Consider the following 27,804-nt stretch of genomic DNA (forward strand, 5'->3'; position numbering starts at 1 on the left):
ACACAGAGTACAACAAACATGGAGACTTAGTGGTATCAGTGCCGACTCCAAATTATAGTTATTATCACAGAAAATAGAACGGAAACTTTGTGTGACCATAAAATAAGAGAACTCATCTGTTAGGATAGAAGATCTTGCTTTTGTTAGAGTTTAGATAATTAGAGTTTGTTTGTTTTTGCTTCTGTTCTTGTATCTTCAGATCATATGAATAGTTTATGGGATGAAGAGATGGTCTGTCAGAATTCCCCATTGAACTCTCTAGAGACCATAATAACTGTGATTAACATATAGAAAGAAGCCAACCATTAGTTTTGGATGAAGTCATGATAGAACTGTTCTGAAGAAAGCTGTTAAATCCTATCAGAAAACTGAATAAAACCGGTTGGACACTGCAGTCATGCTTCATTCAATGAAGTGTGTTTACTTTGGTTTTAAGCTATACAGAAATGGCTTGATGATGCATTTTTAGCATTATTTTATTACTGCTTGCTTCCATTCTGTTTTAAAGGAGCAGTGATCAAAGTTTCAATATATGTATACTTTTGCTTAATTGGAAAGATGTAACCAGATCCCCAGACTGTAAAACCAACACCCAGAAGCATTTCTGTGCTCTGAAATCACACTCTTGGTAAAGGTTTCTTTGTTTTCTTCCTCTTCCTCCTCACTGTCATTTTTTCTTCCAACAATAATAAAGACATTCATTAATTGAATGGTATGCGTGGGACACTCTACAGAGCATTAGATTTGAAAAAACCCTCTGATATCCTAACTGCAAATTGAGTGGACCTGTTTTAAAAGTATACCGTGGTAAAGTATCTCTTGACTTAGAAATCATGAATAAGATGGCTCTTTTAGAGAAAAGATCTCAAGTAGATTAGAATCCACAGTGGTTAAGAGCATAGAGTTTTGCCTTGAGCAAGATCTCAGGTAGCATTCCTTCCCAAGTACTTGCACAATCAAGGTGACAACAGTATATAGCATAACTGTTGTGTCTTTCTAGTTTAAGCAAAATAATAAGAAGAATGCTCTGTACAATACAAAGTTGTGAGGAACTAATGACGTATATAATCTGTGCAAGGTGCTAAGAAATGCTGAGTAGATGCCACAGCTCAGGGACAGAATGCATGCCGTGTCTGCCACCTATGAGGGAGGAGAACTGTTAAGTACCAAAAAAAAAAAAAAAAAAGCAAGGGAAGAAAGGGGACAAGAAGTGAAAGGAAAGGAAGAGAAAGGGGAGAGAACACAGACTGAAAGAAAGAAAGAAAGAAAGAAAGAAAGAAAGAAAGAAAGAAAGAAAGAAAGAATAAAAAGAAAGAAAGCATGAAAAACAGAGAAAATTTGCTTAACTGTTCTTGTGCAAAGGAGTAAAAAATAACCAGTTGTGTATGGGTTGAGTCTGACTACAAACCAAAGAGATTCTTTTGTGAAGATGGCATGGAAAGATTAGCAGTTGCCTACCACCACTCTTGTGGCAAGCTTTCAGACACAATGACCATTTTATTTGCTTAGCTAACTAGAAAGGCCAGGGATATGAGGGAAGAAGAACATAGATACATTTCCTGTAGAGGAAACTGTGTCACAAAGCCAGCACTTGAGAGGTAGAGGAAGGAGGAACAATAGTTTAGGTCACCCTTGGCTGCCCAGTGAGTTGAAGACAGTCATACAATACACAAAATGCTGTCCCAACAAATACATTTGTTTGTGGAAAGCAGGAGTTAGCAGACATTTTCTCAGAAGAGCTTCTTTCAGTTAAACTTTTCTTTGCAGAAACAAACTGGAAACTGGTACAAGAGTTTAGTCAGTTTAATCATGTTTTAAATGACTATTCTAGCCTGTCAGGGATCTAATGGCTTATCACAGATAATAAATAAATTGCAGAGGAGATATGGGGAGTGAGAAGAATTTAAGAAATGTAAGAGTAAGTGGGTCTTATCCTTGCAATGACAAGAGGAATATTACAAGAGGACCATTTAGCCTCTTCTTCATTTAACACGTACTTACAGCACACTTATGGTCAGGTGCTGGGCTGTGATCGGTAATGTCTACTGAAAACAGATCTAGGTCCCCTCGTGTAATTTATAATCCCATCAGGTGAGAATAGGAACAAACATTGGTCAAATAATCGCACAAACAAACGCAAATCTATGCTTATGAAACGTCTTATAAGTGGCTTCCCTAAAAATGTCAGTTGAAACCCAGGTCTGATTTTGTTCTAAGTCAGCATACCACAAAGATACCAGTATTGCCATTTTTTTTGTATGACATTAGTCACAATAGATAAAATGTAGAACTAGCCTATATGCTCATCAACAAATAAATGAAAAAATAAAATGCTACACACACAAACACACATGCACACAAAGTGGAGTTTTATTCATTGATATAGAAAAAATTAAAAGGTATAATACTACCATTTTATCATTTGAATAGAACTGAAGGTCATCATGCTAAGCCAAATAACCCAAATTGGGAAACACAAACATTGCATCTCTTTCTTCATCTTTTTCTCTCATGTGGAAACTTAAAAACAGCAATGTAGACTTAGAAACATGAAAGGTATAATTACAGAAGGGTAAAGGCATTAGCAAGAGGAGAAAGAAGAGGTCCAGGTGGAGAAAAAGATGGAGGTGTGTGTGTGTGTGTGTGTGTGTGTGTGTGTGTGTGTGTACAGACACACACATACAGGTTCATTGAGAGATTTGGGTTGAGAAAAGATACCCAACATCCCTTTCTGGATTACACATGCATGTATGTAACTATGCTCCCCCTACACACATATGAATGCATACATCTACCACCTCCCCACACACAAAGTGTTATTTAAACACCCAGTGGGTTATTTTCATCTTTAAGTAAACCACTAAATGTTTGTATCTTAGACGCTTGTCTTCATGACTATCTATAAGTCACATAGTGAAATAAATGTAGGTGTAAAATATTCATCAGAACCCAGTGGTTGAGAAATGCTGCTCTCTTAGTCTCTCAAATATCACTCTAATCAAAACAATTTTACATTTTAAAATTATGCATTATATATATTTTTATTTTTCCAGTTCTATATCTTTCTTGTGGTTTCTAAAATAGCTAGGAATTTAAAAATTCTTCTAAATAATTCTAAAATTCCTTAAAGTAGGGGCTGGAGAGATGGCTCAGCATTTTAGAGAATTTACTGCTTTTGTGTAAAACTGTTTATAACTCTAATTCCAGTGGATCAGACATCTTTTTCTAGCATCCATGGGTACCAAAAAGTACATGTGGGCAAACACACAAATACACAGAAAAATAAAAATACACAAATCTTAAAAAAAAAACTTAAATACTTTCATATGATCAGCTAGTTTGTTTCTTGTGTTTTCTTAGTATGATGTTTTGAAATAACAAAATGGAATTTTCACAATTTTTGTTGGTAGTATATAATGGTTGTTTTTCTATACCCCCACTATATTCCTAGTGTTCATTTCTTAATGTTATCACTGTTTTTTTTTTTATTGCTTCTTTGTCGTCTTGGTAAGCTGAGAATTAGTTTGTACCATCCCAATTGTCTACAAAGGTGAGAACACAGAAGCTTGCACTCCAACCAAAATGTTGCATTTTCTGAGAAAAGGCTATCAGTCCAAAGAATGTCACACCTGCCTTAAAACTTTGAGCCCTTAACAAAAGTGTCTTAAGTAAAGACAGCCCTCACTTTGATCATGAACTGTAACAACATAAGAGTAGGGGCATTCTCCATTCCAGAGAAAGCCTGTCTGCAGAACGAATCTGAGAAACAGCAAGAAAAAATAAAAATAATTGGGCAGAAAGAAAATCCTGGCAATATCTAGTTTGCATTCTACCCTCTAAAGCTGTAGTACCTGGAAATTATTTCTTTCAGTTCTGCCAGGAACCACTCAGTTCCATGAACAGCAAATTCTCCTTTGTGCTAAAGTTACCCTTCCAGTTGGAAAAGTTTGAGACAGTATGCTAAGGAAATTGTTTATTCTTTTGGTTTTTTGTTTCTTAAGAATCTTGAGGATGAAGGAAAGCAGCGACTATTCAAAAGACCTGTTTAGATGTGTGGATTAGACTTAGAGAAACTCAGAATGTCCAGGCTGAAAGAGGTAAAAGAGATGGGGAGGAAGAAAAGGAAAAGGAGGAGGAAGAGAAAGGGGAGGAGGAGGAGGAAGAGGAGAAAGGAGGAGAGAGAGAGAGAGAGAGAGAGAGAGAGAGAGAGAGAGAGAGAGAGAGAGAGAGAGTCACAGACTTCTCTTCGACTTGCTGTTTGACTCAGCTGAAAGCAAAGGCTGGCAAGGCTTCAGGCCATTGCCACATAGTAAGCAAAAAGGGCTCCCACACAACTAAATGCTCCGCAGTGGCTAATTTGGCTGGCTTGTGAAACGCCTGGACTATTAGAAAAGCAAGCCTCTGGTTATGATTGTGAAGGACTTTCCAGAACTGCTTAGCTCATGAGGGCTCTGAACTAATGATGGATTAATCCCTCTATGGCTTCCAAATATGATGGCAATATTGGGAGGTGCTAAACAGTAAAGCAGAGGGGCTAATTGGAATTAATCAGCCAGTGAGGGTAAGTCCTTCAAGGCTAAATATTGCATCAACTTCTTCCCTTTTCACTGCTTCTGGCCACTCTACCCACACTTCTCTTCATAACAGAATGAAAACTCTGAAACCCTGGACACGATAAATCTTTTGTCCCTTAAGTTGTTTTTGTTAGGTATTTGGTCACAATGACATGACAAGTAACTAGTACATGGCACTCAGTAGAAAGCATATGTGACCAAACTCTCCACACACATCCAACACTGGGGCGGGGGCCGGGGGGGGAGATGCTCACATAAGAAAGTCAAATGATTTATCTGTAGCATATATACCATGATGCCTCCAGGTAGAAACCCTTTAATACCATCTTAGGAAAAGACTAACTTCTGCTTGAATGGCTATTCTAACATTTCCCATCTCTGGAGTTATATTTGAACATGTGGCTAGGGAAAGCCAGAGTTTCCAGGTGAGGCTTCCTACTAGGTAGTGGATTGTTTGACTGCAAATGCATTATAAGGCACACAGCAAGAGGTGGATAGTAGCAAGAAAATCATTTTCTTTCAATTATTAAAATAAAAACCCTCTCCACTCATTTCAGAACACTCCAGGACAGTCGGCGTAGACAAGGAAAATAGCTGAGTTTTACTCATGACTGAAGAACAAAAATTACTCTTAATTTAGAAGGAGAACTTACGCTTAATATTCTTTATTTCATGCTCAGTTCTGCCAAGGACCTGCCAGATGGCCTTATTTTGGGTGAGAAATACCTTATTCATCACTGAGCTTTAATATAACAAAATAATAAATTTCTTCTTATTATTCTTTATGCCTTATTCCGTTTCCCTCCTATTCATCCACCACTGATGAAAAAATATGGGGTATCATAATTATTAAAATTACAAGTGAACACAATAGACTATATATTGACACCCCCCTCTTCCTTAAATGTCACTAATTGTAATCAGGTGTGGTGGCACACTGCTAATAACAGCACTAGGGAGGCAAAGGCAGGGAAATCTCTGTAGTTTGTTAGCCAGCCTGGTCTACAAAGTGAGATCCTGTCTAAAAAATAAAGACCACCCTCCCCGAACAATATAAAATTATAGATAACCGAGGAATTCTGAAAATAGGAGACATAGTCTTCCCCAGGAAATCCCTTAATTGTTTATCCAATACCAGTGGTCAGTTCTGAAATAATACATACAAGTAGTGCTAAACAACCTAAGCAGGTTATATGTATATATTTATGTAAATATACATTACATAAACTTAAACAACAATTAAAAATAGAGTTCATAAGTTTGAGAGAAAGCAGGGAAGAGTTTAAGGGAGGAATTGCAATTTCAAAAAATTCACTTCAATGTTTAAAAGAAATGAAAACAGTTTCCTATGTGAGGAACTTTGGTTCTTCTGCATCCATAGAGAGTGTTCCCTTGATAGCCAACACTGACCTGGTAGTACCTTCAAGGAAATATGGAACATGAATTTGGAATTTTAACAGACCAAGCTGGAAAAAAATAAGGTTAGTTCAGTTCACAACAGAATAGAAATCTGGTGCCCCAGTGAGGCCAGAGGCAAAGGGCAAACTGCCTCGGTGATCCAAACTGCCTCCATTTTGATCCTAAAAACAAAACAGGCCAGAAAGGAGAGAGCAAAATTATTAATGGTGCCTTGCTGAGCAGTAGGTTTAGTAGACACTGGGGAAAAAATGGTTAAAGCTCTATGCCATTCAGGAACCATTCAATCAATTTAATATGACCTTTCCTTTTTATAATTAAAAGACATAAATTTAGCTGGAAGCATAACATTGCAGAATAAGAAATGCCAAGAGGGGCAGAAGCTGGAACAGTTAGCTATTTCCCTGACAATTAGAAATCTTTGCTTAACCCTGTTGCAAGACCATCTGGCATGCTTGACTTCCCAGTCTAAGGTACACTCTTAGCTCCAGGGCATCCCCTGCTTTCCCCCACCTCCTCAACTCCAAGTTAATCTAGGACACTGAATCAATTCAAAGACTTCTTCTCTTACGAAGGAACATTGCAGATGTTCACGGAGACCTACCTATTCAATAATGGAGGCTAGACCTTTGGCTATGGCTACTTGGCTCGTGGGTGCCCTATAATTGACTGGGACAGTCACATCTGCTTCGCAAGGATGTCTCAATGTTACCTTGAGGGTCAAAGTTTTCAAGGCCCTCGGTTATTTTCATAGATTTCTTTTCAGCTTCTGGATGAGAGAAAACACAAATACCCAATTATTCTAATTACTAGAAGATAATGCAGTCCAACTTATTCAAATTACCTATCAGTTTGAAAATATTTGATACTAAAAATTGAAAAAGGAAAAGCAACGCTGGACTTATGCTTGGCATTGCATTTATTTGGAATCTTGAAATAAATATTTTTAAAATGTCAAAAATGATGATTGAATAATTGGATAAAAATAACACTCAACAATTTTCTGCATGCAAAAAAAAAAAAAAAGTCACCTCACCCACAGAGACATTCCCAGATTGAAAGTGAAAGTGTGGAAAATGATATCCAAAATTGAAAAACAATCTGGACTGACTAAACAGAGATGCTACAAAAACAGATTTGTGCCAAAAAAAAAAAATCAACCAGAAGATAAGTTATTTACTTATTAGTAAAGGGACAAAAAAAAAATCAAGAAGACATAATAATTAGAGAGTGGGGGGAGGAGGAGAGAGAGAAAATAAGAGAGAGAGGTACAATATGTGCCCTGAATATGATAGTCTAATTTTATAAAATAAACATAACCTAAAGGAACATATAGGCACTCATATGATAATGTTGGGCAATATTATGTATAGACATTCAACACTTGACTCATCAAGAGATAGACCAGTAGGTCTGAAACAGCTCAGTGACTAAAGTATACTTACCACACAACCATGCAGACCTGAAACTGGATCCCTCACATCCATGTAAAAAGCAAAGCATAGTGATTTATACCTGTACTTTCGAGCATTGGGAGGTAGAGGCAGAAGGATCCCAGGGACATACTGGCCAGCTAGTACAGCAAGTCAATAAGCTCAAGGTTTAGTTAAAGGCCTTGTCTCAAAAACCAGGGTAGAGTCAGGGATGGCCATGCAAGCCTGGAATCCTAGCACTGGGAGACAGACAGATTTATGTGAGTTTAAGGCCACCATAGCCTATGTAGTGAGTTCCAGGACAGCCAGGGCTATATACTGAGACCCTGTCTTGGAAAAACAACCAAACAAACAAAAGTTGCCAAGCCATAGAGGAGGCAGACAGCCAATGTCAATTTCTGGCCTCTAGACATGTGTGTATGTGTGTGTACGGCCCATACTGAGTATAACATGAAAACACACAAAGGAGATAATCCAGGTTAAAAATAATGAAGAGATATTATAGCTAAATTATACCCGAGACCAAAGACTATAGACCCAACAACTAAAGAATACCCTATCCAACCGCAAAACGATTCAGAATGTATAATTTTCATCAGCATATGGAAGAGTTTCCAAAAGAGATCTTATTTTAATCCGTAAATAGACTTGATAAAAGCAAAAATAGTCATTTCTGGTGTCTTATCAGAATAAGATAGAGAGCTGGGGAAATGGCTTGAGGGTTAAATTGCTTACCACATATGTCAGTTGCCTTTCTGTTGTAAATTGTGTGTGTGTGTGTGTGTGTATGAATGTTTACCTAAATGTATGTCTGTATGTCATGAGGAGACCAGAAGAGAATGTAGGATAGCCTAGGAACTGCAGAATGTTGTGAGTTGCCATGCGGGTGCTGGGAATTGTGCCCTCTCATTGTCAGGCTAAGAGTAGTGATCCATAACTTTACCAAAGCCCAAATGTTGTGCTGTTTTGAAATTTCTTTCAACCAACTACTTGGTGCTTTCCTTTTGAAGTCAACCTCACTGGAATTATCAGGATGTGGTCAGAAAGCAGTCAAAGATGTTCTTATATAAAAAGCCTCTAGTTCAATTTCCAGTTGAGTCTTTGTTCTCCTGTAAGCTTTACTGTCTTTTTTTTTTTTTTTTTTTTTTTTTTTGATCAGCATCCTGCTGTTCCACAGTACCACCCAAATGGACCACAATGCTTTGCTTTAGGCACTCTAGCACTTCCCATCCCATCCAAACAACTGCCAAGTCTTTCTACAAACCAGTTCTGAAGGGTACAAACCATAGGGTCCGCCTGCTAGTCACACCAATATGCCCACTCACTGGTACCATTTTCTCTGTAGTAATTACGTTTTGGTTTTGTTGTGCTAAAATATCTGACCAAAAAGCAAGTTACAGAAGGAAAGAGCCCTTGACTCACTGTCTGAGCCGCTGTAATCCCAGCATGGCTTGGAAGGCTTAGCCTTGAGATAGATACCAGCTCACATTGCACCTGTAGTCAGAGAGCACAGGGTGATGCTTGTTGGTGCTCCACTTGCATTTTCATGGATTCCTTTTCCTTAAGTCCTGGCCCCTAATCCATGGAACAGTACTATTCATATTCAGGATGGGTCTTCCCTCCTCAGTTACAGGTCTCTGCGGGAGGGTGCACCTGGTCCTGCAGTGATTTGATATGCCAGAGTGGGGTGGTGAGGGTGGGGGATCCCCCTTTCTCAGAGGAGTGGGGGAAGGGGGGGGGGAAGGGAGGATCTGAATGGGAGAAGGGGTGGCTGCTATTGGGATGTGGCGTGAATAAATAAATAAATGAAAAAATAAAATCAAATATAGACAAAAATATTCTCTGAGAATGCCCTTTTGGACACACTACATAGATCTCTGCAATCAAGATTGACCACCATACTTAAGTTCATTGCTGCCCTGTTTACAATGGCCAAACCCAATCACTGGACAAATAATGTGGTATCTACGTACAAAATGAAGAAATTGGTTTTGTTTTGTTTTGCTTTGCTTTGTCTTGTTTATTTGTTTTGCAGGAAAATGGATGGATGTAGAAAGGTATTCCATGTTTTCTCTCATGTGTGGGAAGTAGAATAAAAAAGAGTGACATGAAATTAATAGAGGAAGTGCCAAGGAAGAGTAAAGCTATGAGAGGGAGGTAGACTGAGAGCCAGGGCGATACATAGAGGTATGACCAAACTACAACGTGGCTGTGTTTGAGATGGCAGAGTGAAGCCCAGTCATGGGTACAGTTTATCCATTTTATAAAGATCACTTTTAAAAGTCTCACTTCATAGTAGCTTCGATTTTTTTTTTAATAAGTGGAAAGGTGTTCCTTCACGATCGTGTGAGTAGCCATGGGCAAAGTAGCATATCCCAGTGACACAAACATGTTAGTAAGCACAATGGAGCAGTGAGGTTGGTGCTTTTACAGGAGGTTTGTGGGAGTTTCCTGCCTGTCCCTGTTCTCAGCTCTCTCCACATCGGATAAGCCTTCTCATTACTCTACTGAGTCTTAAGAAAACAATCAGTAACATCTCTTTTCCTCTTTCTAATCTGAAAGCACCAGAGATGTGGATTCCACACTCACATAGGACAGTAGAAACCATCAGTTATAAATTAAGACTGGAGGACAGTGATGAGAGCTATAGCTGCAACTCGCAACTCTATTTTTTTTTTTTGATACCTTGCCTCACCCTCAAATTAAGAATTCTCACCCACCTAAGGAACAAGCTTTAGCCTGTCCCACAGGCAAGGAGCAGACCACAATAAAGACCTTAGAAACAACTCCTGCAAACTTCAGGGCAGAGCAGAGCCTTCTTTTCCTCTCAAATCCATTATTCAGATGTCGCTCTTGGGGCAAGGCCACAGAGATACAGTGTATCTTTAGTATATGTGGCACTGTATGCTTCCTCAAGGAAACAGGAGGGACAATGCGTAGGTGGTTGCTTACATGGAAAGCCAGGTCCATGCATTATTATTTGAATCACCTCCCATACATATATAATTATATTTTAAAGGATGAGCCACATATTTGCACATTTGAATCTAAGTGGAACTTTCAGAAGTGCACATCAGTACAAACCCTTCATTAAGACCTTAATAAAATATGTCTTCTGCTCTTCTAGTGGCTGCAGTTTCTGCCAGTAAGGAACATGTATACATGTTGTTCTCATAAAATTAATTATGACTTTCTGGTTCTTTTTTTTTTAAGTCATGCTAGATACGTTGATTATGCTTAACTAACACATGATTGGAATTTCTGAATCTGGGTGATATAATTGGAATGAAGATTTGCCTAAGATGAATAACCTTTCCATTCACTTAAATCCCACCAGTGAATGTTCTGCTAAAAGGTGATTCTATCAACGCCCCCCCTAACACTTACATAGTTGTACAATGTCTGTCACACCCCACCCCCCAGATATGGCCTGAATGACTACACATCCTAGATTCTTCCCTCAACTCTGGTAACTGTACTTTTCTTCTTGCTTGTACTCAATGGAAAAAAAAATGTAACTTGGTGGATTAACATAAGTCATCCATTTTTCTAGTTTTGCCTTTGCCTTCTCTACTTCCACCTTGAGATTATAAATGGCATGTGAGTAAAGCCTGCTCATTTGCTCCAGCCCTGTGCAGTCTGCCAAGAGGAATTTAATGACTACCTGGATCCCAACGATGAAGAAGATTCAAATGGCATTACCAATGGATGGCTCTCTTGGTTATTTGCATTTACATTTTCAATCTTGGATAATAAACCAGTTTTTCCATAGCTAACACCTGATTTGTAGCTCTGGTTCCAGAGTATCAGTTCTCAACCACCAGAAACCAAAATCTGTTCCACCAGATACCAAGATTATAACAATAGGTGACTTGACGTTTTGGAGCCTCAGTTCTTCTACAGAGTATGTATGTTTTTTCTTTGTGTTTGTTTTCCTGACATAGTCTCTTGGTCTTTTAACTTGACTTGTCTTTAACTTCTGGGTTCAAGTTATCCTCCTGCCTCAGCCTTCCAAGTAACATGGACTACGGCTGTGTGCTGCAGCTGTCTGCTCTGGGTAATTCTTAATGTATTTGTATCATCTCATACTGCCATAAAGTCAGCACACATTTGTGCAATAGTCAACGTTTTCTTATGCTTCTAGACTTCCTTCCCAGCCCTTCTTGTTCTTACTCCACCTTTCCAGTGGCTTCACCTTCCATGCCATTTCCAGAGCTTTCCAGACCTGCCTACAGGGCATCCTTCTTGAGTCTGTTATCTCTGCATTCTAGACCTTATAGCCTTCTCTTGTTAGTCCTCTTTTAAAGAGTCTGCTGCATTTTGAGAATATTCCGGAGCCCTTTCCCAAGAGCAGCAGTATTAATGATGGGGATGTTACAAAGAATAGAACATGCCAGGGGCATCTGGAAGCAGGAAGGCTTTAGATCTCAGACCATATTGTGTAGGTGGCTGTATCTGGGGAGGGGAGCTATTTTGTGTATTAATATGTGTATCACATCATGTAAGTAATTATAGTTTAAAGGTCAAGCTACATATTTCTGTCTTTGGATGTACATGTGGTACTCATAAAGTTATTACTGAACAAAACCCCCATCAGGACCACAATAAAATGTTGTGTCTGCTGGAACAGGACTCCTAGTTTCTGAGAGAAAGAACAAAATTCATGTTGATTTCAGAAATATTAATTACTATTTCAGAAATATTAATTACTATTTCCTGTTTTATTTTAAAGTCTGTGTTAGGTTTAAGTGTGAACAACTAATGATTGAAATCTCTGGGTTTGCGGCTCATGGAATTTCTCAGACTGAAATGTACTTACCACCATCTAATACTTAACAACTTCCAAACCCCAACATTTGATCCCTCTTAAACTCAAAATTACCCTGGCTTAGAACGGCCCTCCCTGAATGACTTTATTACATAAAACTGATCTCCAGGAGCAAATGATGCTGCCAGCTATGTCTAACCCCACTGTCAAAGCCCTGGACTGTTTGCTGTGCCACCTTGTATGTGATTATGTCTGTAAACTCAGCGCATAACTCTCCTCATGTTACAAAATACCACAGGCAAGCATTCTGGGTAAACTACAAACAACGGGCATTTATTTGACTAGTGTGCTGTGAAGAATGGGAAGTTGAAGATCAAAGGGCTACACGGGGTGTGTGTGGGGTGCAGGGGATGCAGGGAGGGGTGTCCTTGCAGCATCCTAACATGGCAAAGTCTCTCTGGTGAAAGAGACTATGAGAAAGAATAAACAGGAGCTTATCAGAGTACACACTTCCAGGCTATCTAATTCCAGTCTTTCATTTCACCTGAGCAACTTTATTACTCTTGAAGTGGAAAGAAAATTGTCTTCTGGGCCTTTCCTCTCCTCCACCACGGAGAAAGACACTTTCTTCCCCATTTATAAATTCATTTCAACTTTTCTTTACTCCATATACACATAAGCATTGTTACTTCTCATAGGAAGTGGCTATGGCATCTTACTGGTTCTCTCATTAACAAAGAATTAAATATATTCTTTCTTGTTTGCATTGCCGGGCATTGAATTCAGAGTTTCACACATGTGAGGCAAGATCTCTGTCACTCACCTATGTATCCTTAGCTCCTAAAAGTAAATTTAAACACATGTTCATTTTTATATGCTTGCATATAAATTATGATTATCACGTATAAACTTTTTTCAGAGAGAGACTATTTTTTTAAGGGTTTGGAGTAGTTAATGGCTTCTGCTTCCTGGCTCTAGAACCACTCTATCAGGATCCACCTATGGGATAAGATAATAAAAATTCTGTTTTGTCTGTCTCAAAGGCTTGCCATAAAACAAAACGAGTCTATGGAAAAGAATTGTAGAAAGTAGAAAGTTTTCAATCCTCCTCTTCCTAAGAAAATGTTGCCTATGCTTTAAGACCTAACTCTTTTCTTCTTCTTCTTCTTCTTCTTCTTCTTCTTCTTCTTCTTCTTCNCTTCTTCTTCTTCTTCTTCTTCTTCTTCTTCTTCTTCTTCTTCTTCTTCTTCTTCTTCTTCTTCTTCTTCTTCTTCTTCTTCTTCTGGTTTTTATGAGACAGGGTTTCTCTGTGTAGCCCTGGCTGTCCTGGAACTCACTCTGTAGACCAGGCTGGCCTCGAATTCAGAGATTCACCTGCCTCTGCCTCCTGAGTGCTGGGATCAAAGGCGTGCGCTACCACACCTGGCTTCTAACTCTTACTTCTAATATATAAAATGTTGCTTCAGTAGTTCCACTACTCTCACCCTTCTCTGAACTGACAATAAACTGATAAGAACTTGTGATCTATAGAGAGACCTTCATTTCCTTACCCTCAGCCCATGAGTGTTAGTATAATTTAGTTATTTTAAAATGATGTTGGGAATAAACCAGCCACTTTTGCTGATATGAAAACTACATAAAGAGGAACAGGGTTTCCTAAGCACAAAGTTGATGCAAAACTGTGGTGAAAAAGGAGCTATGCTTTGCCAAACTCTTTCAGAGGTAAAAGTAGCTGTGATCCTAGAATCCATCATGTCAAGATATGCATTTAATTCATGTTGAAATTGGTATATACTCAGGGGCACAGGATGGTGGAAGGGGAAGAGATTTCAATGAGCTAAACTTGCCAGTTAAGTTTGTTCAGTCTTAGCCGGAATGATTGGATGACATAAGCTAGCCTTGTGGCTAGTTGAGCATGTAGTTTTATGAGTTCTTCTTTCCAGGTTATTAAAAGTGGGTTGAAAAAAACTAAAGAAGTTATTTAATACTTTATTTATTAATTCCATCTGTAATGTTATTTATTTATTTATTTATTTATTTATTCCAATGGTGATGTTTTTACTGGTGTGAGCAGTGCTTAAACTTTCTTTGGATTCCCTGTTTACACCTACCAAAGGTAGGACTCAAGGGTAGAGTGTTCAATTGAAATGGAATATTCTTCTGACATAAGCCCAGTATCTACTTTTTGGATGATATGCATTTAACTGAAGATGATAATAATGAGATTAAGGGTGGTTAGCACAATCATCACCAAATGGGAAATTATATGACAGGAAGCCTAGTTTCAGGATTATTCTGCTTTCAGAAATATGAGATTACTAGCCAATTCTTATTGGACTATGTGGTTCTGGCTTTAGAGTCAAAGACAGAAAGAAGGGACTGTGGAATCTCTGTGACTACATCGAAAACAGGCATGTGTCAGGATGTCCCTGCAAAGAGACCTAGAGAACCCATTGTGTGAAGCTGTGAAAGTGAAGCCTGGATTGCCTTGAAGATCCCAAGATTTTGGAGATGCTACATATCTAGGAAAGAGGCTGACCAGGTCTAGAACTAGCCTAAGAGGGAGGGAGGGAGACAGACAGAGAGAGATTGCAATCAACAAAGCTTAAAGGAATTAGAGATCTGAAGAGCACTTTGACATCAGACATGGAGATGCCCTGCTGGATTTAGGAGTTTGACCTGCTGGATTTGGGTTTTGCTTTGGTCCAGCATTTCTTCACTATATTCTCTTACCGTCCTTTTGGAATGGTATATTTTGTGCTATTGTATGTTTGAAATATGTGATCTGCTTTTTTTTGTATTTTATGGGGGCTTGTGATTAAGAGATAGCCACAAGTCTCAGAAGAGACTTCAAACTTGGACTTTTATACAGTAGTGAGATAGTGATAGACTGACTATGGGCACTTTTGAGGTTATACTGAAGGCACTTTTGCATTATGATATGGCTACAATCCTATAGGGGCTAGAGGTGGAATGCTAATATATTTGAATGCTTAGTCACCAGGGAATGGAACTCTTTGGTTGAGGAGATGTGTCACTGGGGGTGTGCTTTGAGGTTTCAAAACCCATGCCTCTCTCTCTCTCTCTCTCTCTCTCTCTCTCTCTCTCTCTCTCTCTCTCTCTCTCTCTCTCTCCCTCCCTCCCCCCCCCCCCCCTTCCCTACTTCCCTGCTTCCCTCCCTTCACTCACTCACTGCCTTTCTACAGATCAGGGCATAGCTCTCAACTACTTCTCTAGCACCATGGCCATGCAGCCATGCTCCCTGCCATGATAATAGACTAAGCCTCTAAAACTGTAAGCAAGCCCACAATTAAATACTTTCTCTTAAAAGAATTGCTATTGTTATAGTGTTTCTTCTCAGCAATCAAACAGTGACTGAGACAGTCATGATAATAGTCACCTTGAGAGTATGTGACCTTTGGAAATCCATTTCGCTTTTTAGTAGAAGTTTGTGGGCCTTGTGACACACACTTTTAATGCCAGCACTCAGGAGACAGAAGCACATGGATCTCTGTGTGTTTAAGCCCAGCCTTGTCCATGACATAGTGAGTTCCAGCCCAGCTAGAATGACAGTTTGACCCTGTCTCAGAATCAATCAATCAATCAAGGCAGGAAGGCAGGAAGGTATTTTGTTTTGGTTCCCCTTGTCCTCACATCCCATACAAAGGATACGAGGGAAGCCAAATATATGCTGAGCATTCAGTGAATTTACAACCACATTAAGGAACACAAGGTTTTGAGAAATGTATAGCCTACACAGTAAGTAGTGAGCAATCTACTTATTTGTCTAGTAAGACATGTTGCCTACTCTTCCAAGATTACTTGTTTGTTTGTTTGTTTTTAAGATTTATTTATTTATATTGTATTATTGAATTCCCTGGAACTGTAGTCGATGGATGATTGTGTGCCGCCACGTGGGTGTTAGGAACCTGTACTCATTAGTCGTATGTCAACTTGACACAAGCTAGAGGCAACAGAGAGGAAAGAGCCTCAATTGAAAAAAAATGCCACCAGGAGATCCAGCATGTAAGGCACTTATTAAATTACTGACCAATGCAGGAGGGCCCATCCCATGGTGGGTGATGCCATCCCCTGGGTTGGCGGTTCTGGGTTCCATAAGAAAGCAAGCTGTGAGGAGCAAGGCAGTAAGCAGCACGTTTCCATGTGCTCTGCACCAGGTCCTGCCTCCAGGATTCTGTCCTGTTTGAGTTCCTGTCCTGGCTTCTATTGGTGATGTGGAAGTATAAGGTGCATAAACTCCTTCCTCTCCAACTTTTGGTCATAGCAATAGAAACTCCAACTAGGACAGAGCCAAACCCGAGTCCTGAGCAAGAGCAACAAGTGCTATTAACCACTGAGACATCTCTCTAGCCCTGATTATATGCTTCCTACCAAATCTCTGAGAAAAGGCTCAGCTAAAGATAAGTGAGTGCTTTGAATTCTTGGTATACTCATTAAAAGTATGGAGGGATATTCAGAGACCATGGCAGGTTATGTCTCGCAATAACTAAATAATTATAATTATTAACTGGTATTAGTGAACCAGAATAAAAGAAGTATTCATCTATATTTCCTATTTATAGCCATATGCTTCCTAAGCTGTATCTTATTGAAAACACTGAATGTGTTCTTTTGGGGAATTACATAATGATTCCAAGAACAAGAAGACTCTTCTCTCCCATCCTCTGGTTTCCTCTTTCTAGCTGCTGTCTGCTTTCTCTTTGCTTGCTTCCTGTTTTACTTCAACCTTCTCACTGTCTCCAAATTTGTGTTGCTTGTCTCGTTTGTTTTCTTCTGAATATAGGTATTTTGAGTCCCCCTCTGGATCAGATGTGCATTTTTAAAGGCATTAATTTTGTGAAACCTGGGGCAGTATCTTATCTGCCAGTATAATATCTTGGCCCTGGGGCATTGACATGTCCACATTAATCAGAATGAAGTATCAATTATTTTTTAAGTTTTCTTTTTTATAATTTATATACTTTTACCTTATGTACATTGGTGATTTGACTGCATACATGTCTGTGTGATGGTGCCAGATCTCCTGAAACAGGAGTTACGGACAGCTGAGCTGCCACGTGAGTGATGGCACTTGAACCTTGGTTCCCTGGAAGAGCAGACAGTGCTCTTAAGTGCTGAGCCATCTCTCCAGACCTGAAGTACCAATTATTAAGCAAGCTGTGTCTTTTTCCAAAGAAAACATTGACAACTTAGGATCAAGACAAACCCCACTGAGCTACTAGGAACACTCGTCTGTATTTTGCTCAAGTTTCTTTATGTCCTGTGTGATGAACGCTCAGCACATTCAGCAGAAATGTTAGGATGGACAGCGAGCTTAGATGCTGACTGTTTATTTCTGAAGACTAATGGTTCTGGAGGTTAAACATTCAAAATCATCACATTCTTCTTCTAAGGAAGGGTCTGTTCTGGCATCTTCTGGCTTCAGGTAGCCCCAGGCATTTGTTGACTTGCATCTGCAGGGACTCCAGCCTCAATATTCATCTTTACATAGAGTTCTCTTGCTCATCTTTGAGAGATAACTCATCTTGCATTATGGAGCCAGTGAGGAGTTCAGGGTTTTGGGGTTTTCAGGAAATACTGGATCCTGGGGACTCTAAATTATCAATGGATCTGTAGTTTAAAGGGATATTGGGACCTTGTAGAAACTTTAGTAGGTAGGTCAATTTGGAGGAAGTAGGTCATTCAGGACCTACCCTTAAAAGGGATATTTTGTTACTGCCTCCCCTATTCCCACTGGCAACCATGAAGTGAACAGCACTGCTATACCACACACTCTTTACAGGATGATCCGTCTTCACAGTCTCAGAAACAACTGAACCAAATGATAAGGACTAATGCCTTTGATTTTCTCAGGTCCATCATCATCATCATCATCATAGAAAGCTGACTAACAAAGACAATATTTATGCACGAGAGAGTTTGCTGTGGAAAACCTTGCAACAGCAGGCACGTCATGGCCCTATCAATTTAAATGATACAAACCAAAGCTAAAATACCTGACAGAGTACAGTTTTTTTTGTTCTTATTTTGCTTTGTTTCTGATTATTTTATGAGCTGGTAGAACTGTTGGTCACATTTCTTAGCTAAAAACCTTCTCTGGCTAAGGGATAGCTAATGTTCCCTTGAGTTTGTGAATCGTGCAGGTAAGTCAGTCAGTGCTTTCTGCACAGTATTTAAGGCTCAAACGTCAAAACCTCTGGTCAGGCAAACCTTCCCTGAATCCTCTTTAAACTATTTCTTTTTCTTTACTGAGTGTGAAGTTAATTTTGTTTATTTGTAATGTTCCCAATTAGAAAACATTTCTTTTTTTTTGTTTGTTTTGTTTTGTTTTGTTTTGTTTTTTTGAGACAGGGTTTCTCTNTNTAGCNCTGGCTGTCCTGGAGCTCACTTTGTAGACCAGGCTGGCCTCGAACTCAGAAATCCGCCTGCCTCTGCCTCCCGAGTGCTGGGACTAAAAGCGCGCACCACCACGCCCGGCTGTTCTTTTCCCATTTCAATCCAGCTACAAAACATGTAGAACGGTTACATCAAGTTCATCTCTGTCACTGCATGGGTTTAACAGTGTCGTGGTTTTTTTTTTAAATACATGTAGTTTTATTATGGGTGCCTATATGTGTAGATACACAGACACGTGTATAGTCGGTAATCCAGGCTTCTGGTGAGATCAGGTCACCCTGATAGTTCTCTGCTGTGGGGCTTTGCTGTATGCCTCCCCTGCTCCTGTCTTCGCGGGCGTGGCTCTTCTTGGGCTTGACTACCACCGTGCCATGAGGCATCATCACCCCCAGACTCTTTCACAGAGACTCCAACGGGAAGGCAGTCTTCTTCCTGGTCTCACTGGGTGTCCTCTTCAGCCGCGGTGAGAGCCTGGACTCCGTACTTTTGTTCTTTGTGCCTTGACAAGCCCTGGCACAGCTGTGACGCTGCAAAGCCCTGCTGCTTGGAGAGGCTGTATCCGGAGCCCCCCACCCCTCGGGGCGGGGGGGGGGGCTGAACTCAAGGATGTCTTTGCCAACAAACTGGGGTTCCCAGGCAGCTTTGCGGATCTTTCCTGGGGTTCCCTCAAGGAACTCTTCTTAGTGCCAGGATTCAACACAGGCAACCTCTGTTTATAGCTTTAATCTTCCTAGCCTGGGCTTCTTCTGGTAAGTCTTTCCCCTTTAGATCTCGGTGGCTCCTCCTCTGGCTATGCCGCTCCGTTTTCTTTTTAGTAAGTTTTGTCTTCAAACAATCCCTTTGCTCTCTCATTTGACCATAAGCCATTAAGAACAGCCAAGCAGCAGTCTGGACACTTTGCTGTTTGGTGATCTCGTCCGCTAGGAACTCTGGTTGATCACTTGGAAGTTCAGTCTTCCAACATGCCTCTGAACAGGGACACGAGGAAGCCAAACTCTCTGCTACAGGGAAACAAAGATGGCCTCTACTCCAGGTCCCAACAGAGTTCTCTTTTCCATCAGAAACCTCATCTGCATGGTCTTCAGAGGACACATTCCCAGCAGCCTTCTGGTTCTCTGAACCCTCACCCGCACTGGAAGCTAATCTTACAGTAGCCTGCAGCTCCAGACTCTTCCTTCCTTTCCCTCTTAACCAGTCCCAGAAGGTCTGCTACATGGTCTGGGGTAGTGAAATGAAGAACATATTACTTTAGAAAGAAAGAAGGAAAAAAGAAAAAGGAGCTACTTAGCTCTTATCTTTTTGAAGGTTGGAAATCCAGAGATGATATGGAAGGTACTATCTCTGTCTCTCTCTGTCTGTCAACAGTGTCATTTTTTTTATATCAAAGAAATGTGCCCACTCACATTTAGTACAATTGTATTCCAAACTTTTAAACTATGTAAAGGAAAAAAAAAAGAACTAAAACTGATAGCTTGTTGAGTTCTTATAATTTAGAGAAAGATTGCAACAGTCTTAAAATCAAAAGGATCCTAGAAAAGTAAAAAGTAATCTTATGAAGCATTTATTTTTTTCTCTAAAGTTTCAAAACTCCATCAACTGTCACAGTTAACCTTCTTTCCTGTTACAGTAGAACTGGAAGAGTTAGTTGATCCATAATTTCTACCTTCCTCCTATATCTTATCTACTTAAATTTCAATCTCTTTTATTTGCTACATAACACGCATAACCCAACAAGTACTTTGGCTATAGCCCAATACTTCTATGAGTGAACTATATCCAAAGCTGCTGTGCCCAAACAACATCATCCTAATACCTATCCTATCTTTATTTATTGCATAGTTATGCTTTACGAATGTGCTACACACTGGTCAAAATGTCCTTTCCTTGGATCATGAATACCTATTGAACTGAAAGTTCTGGAAACTTCCCAGATCAACTGCTGTGCTCCAGTGAGTCTGGCTCTCCCTGGTGTGGCTCTAGGGTTGCTAGGTTTCTGATTTACACAAAACACTCTACTATTTGAGCTACTTATCTAGAAAAAAACCCTGATGAACAATAGCCCTGTTCATGCAATTAAGTACATTGTAGCATTATTGTACTGATTATATATATATCATACAATCTAGTGAAATGTAGAATTTATTTTAAATGCATTTCTATGTTATATCTCCTTAAAGCTAGAACTTCAGATACTTACCTAATGTGGTCAGGCAATTTGGAGATGATAATATATAACAATACTATCTCGCCTATTCTCCAGCCAGCCCTGTCTTAATGTATGAAAGACTATAGAGCCAAACCTTTAGCCAGTTTGTACCTAATATAAGTTGGATGATTAGAAATTCACATTTATAAAAGTGAAGAAAAAGACATAAATTGTAGCTTTATCAACAATGAACCAGGAGTATAGGGGGTAGGTAGCCCAATAGACATATTTGGATATGCAAGACCCTGTTTTGTGAATCAAACAAGACATTTTTTGTAGAAACATGTATAAACAATATAAGCATGGTTAGCCTAAAATTGAAAAAAATGTGGAATAGGTAGAATAATTTTGAAAAAAAAAGAACTCTAATTGCAAAGTTTATTGGATACCTTCTTCTGAACAAATTATCATAATTAATGATTTTAGACAACAACCATGTGTGTTATGTACAGTTCAGAAAGCCAGAAGTCTTAAAGCAATGTCACTGGACTAAAGGTGTTAGCAAGGCTGTATTTGCTTTGGAGGCTCTTAGGGGAGTTCTGGTTCCTTGACTCTTTTCAGCCAGCTGTGTACCTTGGCTCGTGCCCACAGTGTTGTCTCTCCCATGTCCAATTGTATGGTTAAATGTCTTCTCTCCAACTGAATGTCACACCTCTTGGGTAATCCAGGAATATCTTCCCATCTCAAGGTACTTAGCTTATTCCCATCTGCAAAGTCTTCTTTACCATGTTAAGTAACATATTCCCAAGGAGTGGTATAATCATCTATGAGGCACCCATTTTTCAGCCTGCCATATTAAAGTTATCAAGCATGTATAGGATTTGGTGCTGGAGAGATGGTTCAGCGGCTAAGAGCACTTGTTGCTCTCTCAGAAGAACCTAGTTTGAATCCTAGCACCCACGTGCCAGGTCACAAGCAACTGCAACTCCACTGTCATGGGATGTGACACTTTGCTGTGACCTCCATGAGCACCATGCACAGGCATACATGCAGGCAAAATATATATACACGTAAAATAAATAATTAAAATTAATATATAAGACTTGCCAGATGTAATATTCATGTATAATTCCAACGCTTGAGAAACTGAAGAAATAAGGCTAGTCTATTGTCCACTGTGAGGTTTTATTTCAAAACAAAAAAAGAGAAAACAAACAAATAAAAAAAGCTCAGAGAATATATGGTATTGGTAAAGGAATGGATACAAGGATCAGTAGAACAGAGCAGCCCCATCCCCCACCAAAATTCGCCCAACTTAACTTGGCTATAGAATAGAAACAATTCAGTGAAGGAAAGGTGCTATTTTATTTTGTTTTCTAGTAAATTGTATTAGAGTAATAGATATTGAAAAAAATCCAAGTTGAATCCCCGTACGTTATGTAAGTTAAATAAAAGTAGACAATAAGCTTAAACTTAAAGTGTAACTCTATAAAGCTTTTAGAAAACTAGTGGAATTTTATTGGGATAGAGAACTAGGCAAAGCTCTCTTAAACTTGATATCAAAGCATGCTTTGAAAAATGAAAAATTAAAGAATCTTCAGCAAAACTAAAAATATCCACTGCGGGGGGGGGGGGGGAAGCATTTCAGCTAGGCATGGTGGCACACGCCTTTGACCTCAACACTCAGGAGGCTCTATGTGAATTCAAGACCATCTAGGTAGTGAGTTCCAGGATAGCCCAAACTGTTTTAAAAAGTAAATTCCCTGTAAAGACAATAAAATGATAAGTTATATAAGAGGGAAAATATTTGTAAACTACATAGTTGACAATGACTAGTATCTAAACTGTATGAAGAACTCTAAAAACACAAAAGTAAAAAAAGTGTAGGTGCTGAAGAAACACGTTAAGAACACTGGCTTCTCTTTCAGAGTATCCAGATTCGATTGGCAGTACCCACATAGCGAATCACAACAATCTGTAATGCCAGTTCTGGGTGACCCAGTTCCCCCTTCTTTCTGCTGATGACACTAGGCACACACTACAGAGTGCTCAGACATACATGCAGGTAAAACACACATGCACATAAAACGATGGAATATGAAAAATTTTACACGGCCAAAATACATGAACAAATGCTTCATTGGAAATAGTATGCAGATAATACATAAAGCCAAGAAAGGTGTTTAATACCCATTACCCAACGTAGAAATAAAAATTAAGTCACGATGAGATATTGCAGCTATCTGGATGGTTACATTTTTAAAATAGGATCAAATGTTGACAAGAAGCTAGTGAAATGGATCACAAGTACATTGCTAGTGGAAATGTAAAATGTTGACATTCAGGAAAGCAGTGGGGCAGTTTCTCATAAAGGAAAATCACAGCTATCATGTGACTGAACAATTCCACACCTAGGCATTTATCACAGAAAAATGAAGACTTGCATTTGCAGCAAAACATGAAGATGAATGTCTCTAGCAACCCCATTCACAAAAGCACCCCGCTGGAAATAAAGCTTGGTGTGTGAGCGTTTAAACACTCTGTGGCACATTCATACCATGCAATACGACTTGTCAAGAGCCATTCATACAAAAGAGACAGACAGACAGACAGACAGACAGACAGACAGACATGGAATGAATCTCCAGAGAACTATTCCGAATAAAAAAATTTAACACCCCCCCCCCAGGATTACATACTGGCGGAATTCCATTTATGTTACTTTTTACACTTTTGTTATTCTTTTGACTTCTGGAGACAGGGTCTTGCTGTACAGCCCAGGCTTATCTTCAATTCACAATCACACTGCATATTTGCTTCGATCACTACAGGTAATCTTTAGTTAAAGCTTAATGAGGGTCATATCACCCAATTATGAAACGACTTCTAATGATCCTGCTTTGATGTGGTTTCTAGGGATAAAACGTAGTGAAAAGTAAAGGCAGCTTTAAGAAAGGACATATGTTGTTCTGCTAAAGGGGTCTGCAACCCTATAGGTGGAACAACAATATGAACTAACCAGTACCCCCAGAGCTCGTGTCTCTAGCTGCATTTGTAGCAGAAGATGGTCTAGTCGGCCATCATTGGGAAGAGAGGCCCCTTGGTCTTGCAAACTTTATATGCCTCAGTACAGGGGAACGCCAGGACCAAGAAGTGGGAGTGGGCTGGTAGGGGAGGTGGTGGGGGGCATGGTGGGCTTTTGAGATAGCATTTGAAATGTAAATGAAGAAAATACCTAATTAAAAAACCCAAAGCAAATACAACAACAACAACAAAAAGGACATAAAGTTGAATTTTGTCAACCATTTTCTTAGGGGCCTTATGAACAGCCAGGAGTTCATGAAACAAGCAAAGATCCCTAAGCCAGAAGGCCATTAGAGGCTTTTTTTCTTGTTGTTGTTTTGTTTTGTTTGTTTTGTTTTGTTTTTGTCTAAGATATCATGAACTGCTGAAATACAGTATTTTCTGTGTTCCTGAGGACTATCAATTGTGGGACAATGTGCTGTGTCATGTCTCTTGATATGGCACACCAATGAGAGAACTCCTGAGGTATTTTTGCCAAAACCAAATAAGGCCAGCTCAATAGTCACATAGCTATAATCACCTTGATTATTGCTTCTCCTCCTGTCTGTGCTACACCTCAAATGACTCTTGGAAATGGATGCAATGACATGACTTTATAGGTATCACTATTTAAACTTTTAACCTTATAATAACCAAAGAGAAAGCTGGAATACAACATATTGGTAGATCCTAGCATATACATATGACATATTTAATTCCCAGGACTACAAAAAGAGATTTGAATGCACTTTTTTTTCCTAAGAAGAAACAGGTGTAGCTAATAAACATATGAAAAGATATTCCGCGTCAGTAGGCAAAGAAATGTCAATCACAACTATAACAAGAAGTTAGGCCTGGTGGTGAAGGCCTATAGCCCTAGCTATTTAGAAGGATGAGGCAGGAATTTTGCAAAGTCAAAGCCCACCTGAACTGTATGGCAAGCTCAAGGCCAATGTATACAATTTAATGAGACTCTGTCTCAAAATTAAACTATATAAAAAAGGACTGGGGTTCAAACTCAGCAGTAAGTCACCTACCCACCATGCCCAAGGACCTCGGTTTAATACTTCTCACACTCCAAATAAATGATGAAATCGACAGAGATACCACTTCACCCTCACTAAGATGGCATTAATCAAAAAGACAGATAGTAAGGGGAACTGAGAGAAGTATAAAGAAACTGGAGCCCTTGTGTATTGCTGATAGGAATGTAACAGTTCTGTACTCGAAGAATACTGTATAAGTAGTACTCAAATACTTTAACATACAATTACTACATCATCCACGATGCTTTTCTTAGGTGCTATATGAAAGAGAATTATTCTAAAACCTGTCCACAAATGTGGGTCTTATTATCATTCATTATAACCAAAAAGCAGAGCAATTCAGATCTCTACTAACTGGTGAGTGGTAAACACTGTGCTACATCTGCCCATACACAGTGGAATACCTAATGGCTATAATAAAGGGGAATGAAGCAATGCAATATTCTATAGCATGAGTGAGCCTTGCAGCTGATATATCAGGCAAAGAAGCCAGGTATAAAATGTCATCTATGACTCCAATGTGAAATGATCAGAATGGACAAGAATATGCCAGTGGAAATTAGACTAGTAGTTAGTGTATATAGTGAATGTTTAGAGATAGAGTTTCTCTTAGTTGGCAAATACACACTGGGATTGGATAGAGGTGACTGATGTACAAATCTGAGGATACTTTAAAAAGAACCAAAAAAAAAAAAAAACAAAACATCTGGAGACAGGTGTGAGGGTGAATGACTGTAGTCCCAGGATTTGGGTATTTAGGGCAGAAGCATCCTAAGTTTGAGACAAGTCTGGGATACACAGTGAGATCCTATCTCAAAATACCAGCAAAATAATGCACACACACACACACACACACACTCACACACAATAACAACAATGTTTCAAAGAGTCAGCATTGTATTATGCAAATGACATTTCAGCATAATTTTTAAATCGTTACTGATGCCGTGCAGGAATCACTCCGAGTCTTTGGTTGCGTCTATTTGTTTTTCTTACCTTGCCTCTCCAGCCCTCTCAGATCATGTATTTTCAACCTTGTTTCCCAGATCCCCTATTGGGTTTGAAAAGGCCCAGTGTTATCTTCTCCATCTATCTTTCTACAAGACTGTAATTGGTTCAGTGATAAATACATGGCCAATGATAGGCCAATTAACAGCAAAATATCTTACTTTAGGGCTGATTAGTTGTTCCACGAAGGAAGTGAATTCTGCTGCTTGATTGGACATTGTGGGACAGAGAAATGCCAGGCATTTCTAACAAGAGCATGACAATTAAAACCAGCCCAGAAGTGTTGTCACAGCGCCTGTTGAAGTACTTTGCACTTTAACCACGTATGAAGTTGTTTTTCTACTTGAACATTTGACTTATAGTGACCTTTAAATATCCTAGTTTCTTAAAGCCATTTTCTGTGGGGTTTCCCTCCTCTGACACTCAAGATAAAAGAATTCCAAGTGATATGGCTGTTTCACCCAAGTGGGTCCCAACTTAGCTCAGAGCATGATTTTAACCCTTTGCCCTTCATAAGACCCTGCCCATCACCTCCATACGCTCACTGGTTCCTGTCTGAGAGAGAAGGGACATTAAAAAGTCTTAGAGTGCAGCACATTAAGTTGAGCTTCCAATCTAGCACACAAACAAATGTGTGTCAAACACCTCCTACTTATCACCAAAAAGCTGGAAAGGATTGTAAAATGCCATAGTAGCCAAGGGAGGCACAGAGGTTCAGACCACTCCTCTTTCAACCCAAAAGCCAGAGAGGTTGCCACAGGGTGGAAAAGAGGTTGCAAGCCTTGATAACTAAGAGAAATCGTGACTTGGATTGGTTTTTGAAAATTATTCTAGTAAGATCTATGCTTTACAAAGCATGTCTTCTGCTATCCCTGTCAGCCAACCAAAAGAGTACCTATAGAAGTAGAACTACAGATTTGGAAGCTTAGAAAAGTCAGGTCAAAGTACTCAGCTCTTAAAACCCCCAGATGGAATTTGACTGTTAATTCCATACCTTGAAGCTTGACTATGTGTGTTCTTGCACCTACTCTTATGCTTGGCATATGGCAGGATTGATAAGCACTTGTTGAATGAATCCGTACAAACCAATGGGAAGTCAGGAGGAAAATCTATGCAAGGGGAAAAGCACCTCATGAGGATACACACACACGTGATTTCATAGATGCGGAAGGCAATAGGGAGAGACCTGGACTGAGACTTGCTTTTCTATGGTTGGTTGATATAAATTTATCACTGAGCCAAGTTCTCAGTATAAGGATAAGAAGTTGAACTCGAGCCGGGCAGTGGTGGCGCATGCCTTTAATCGCAGCACTTGGGAGGCAGAGGCAGGCAGATCTCTGAGTTTGAGGCCAGCCTGGTCTACAGAGTGAGTTCCAGGACAGCCAGGGCTACACAGAGAAACCCTGTCTCGAAAAAACAAAACCAAACCAAAACAACAAAAACAAAAAAATGAAAATGAAGTTAGATTCTACTGCACAGAACAAGGTAAATTTGGCCTTCTGTGGCCTCCTGCAGTTAGCAATCTGGCTTTCATCTAGTGATAACTCCTGCTTTTGTGAGCCTATGAGGATTAAGAAGCTTAGCAGTTTGTCTTCTTTAATAAACTCATAAAGCCAGTGAAAGAACATAAGCATCATCAGAGAAGACTTTTGAGAAATATACATCTTGCTAAATAATTGGTGCTGGCTGGTGCCACTCTATACTGGCAATCAACCTCTCTGGCTTTTGAGTTGAAAGAGAACACCAGAAGAGGGCATCAGATCCCATGGCAGATGGTTGTTAGCCACCATGTGGTTGCTGGGATTTGAACTCAGGACCTCTGGAAGAGCAGTCAGTGCTCTTAACCGCTGAGCCATCTCTCCAGTCCCCAAGAGGAGAGCTCTTAACCCTTTAGCACTGTGGCATCACATGTTCCTTTCCAACTCTTTGGTGA

Source organism: Mus caroli, chromosome X (genome assembly GCF_900094665.2).
Source record: "Mus caroli chromosome X, CAROLI_EIJ_v1.1, whole genome shotgun sequence".
Classification (NCBI taxonomy): domain Eukaryota; kingdom Metazoa; phylum Chordata; class Mammalia; order Rodentia; family Muridae; genus Mus; species Mus caroli.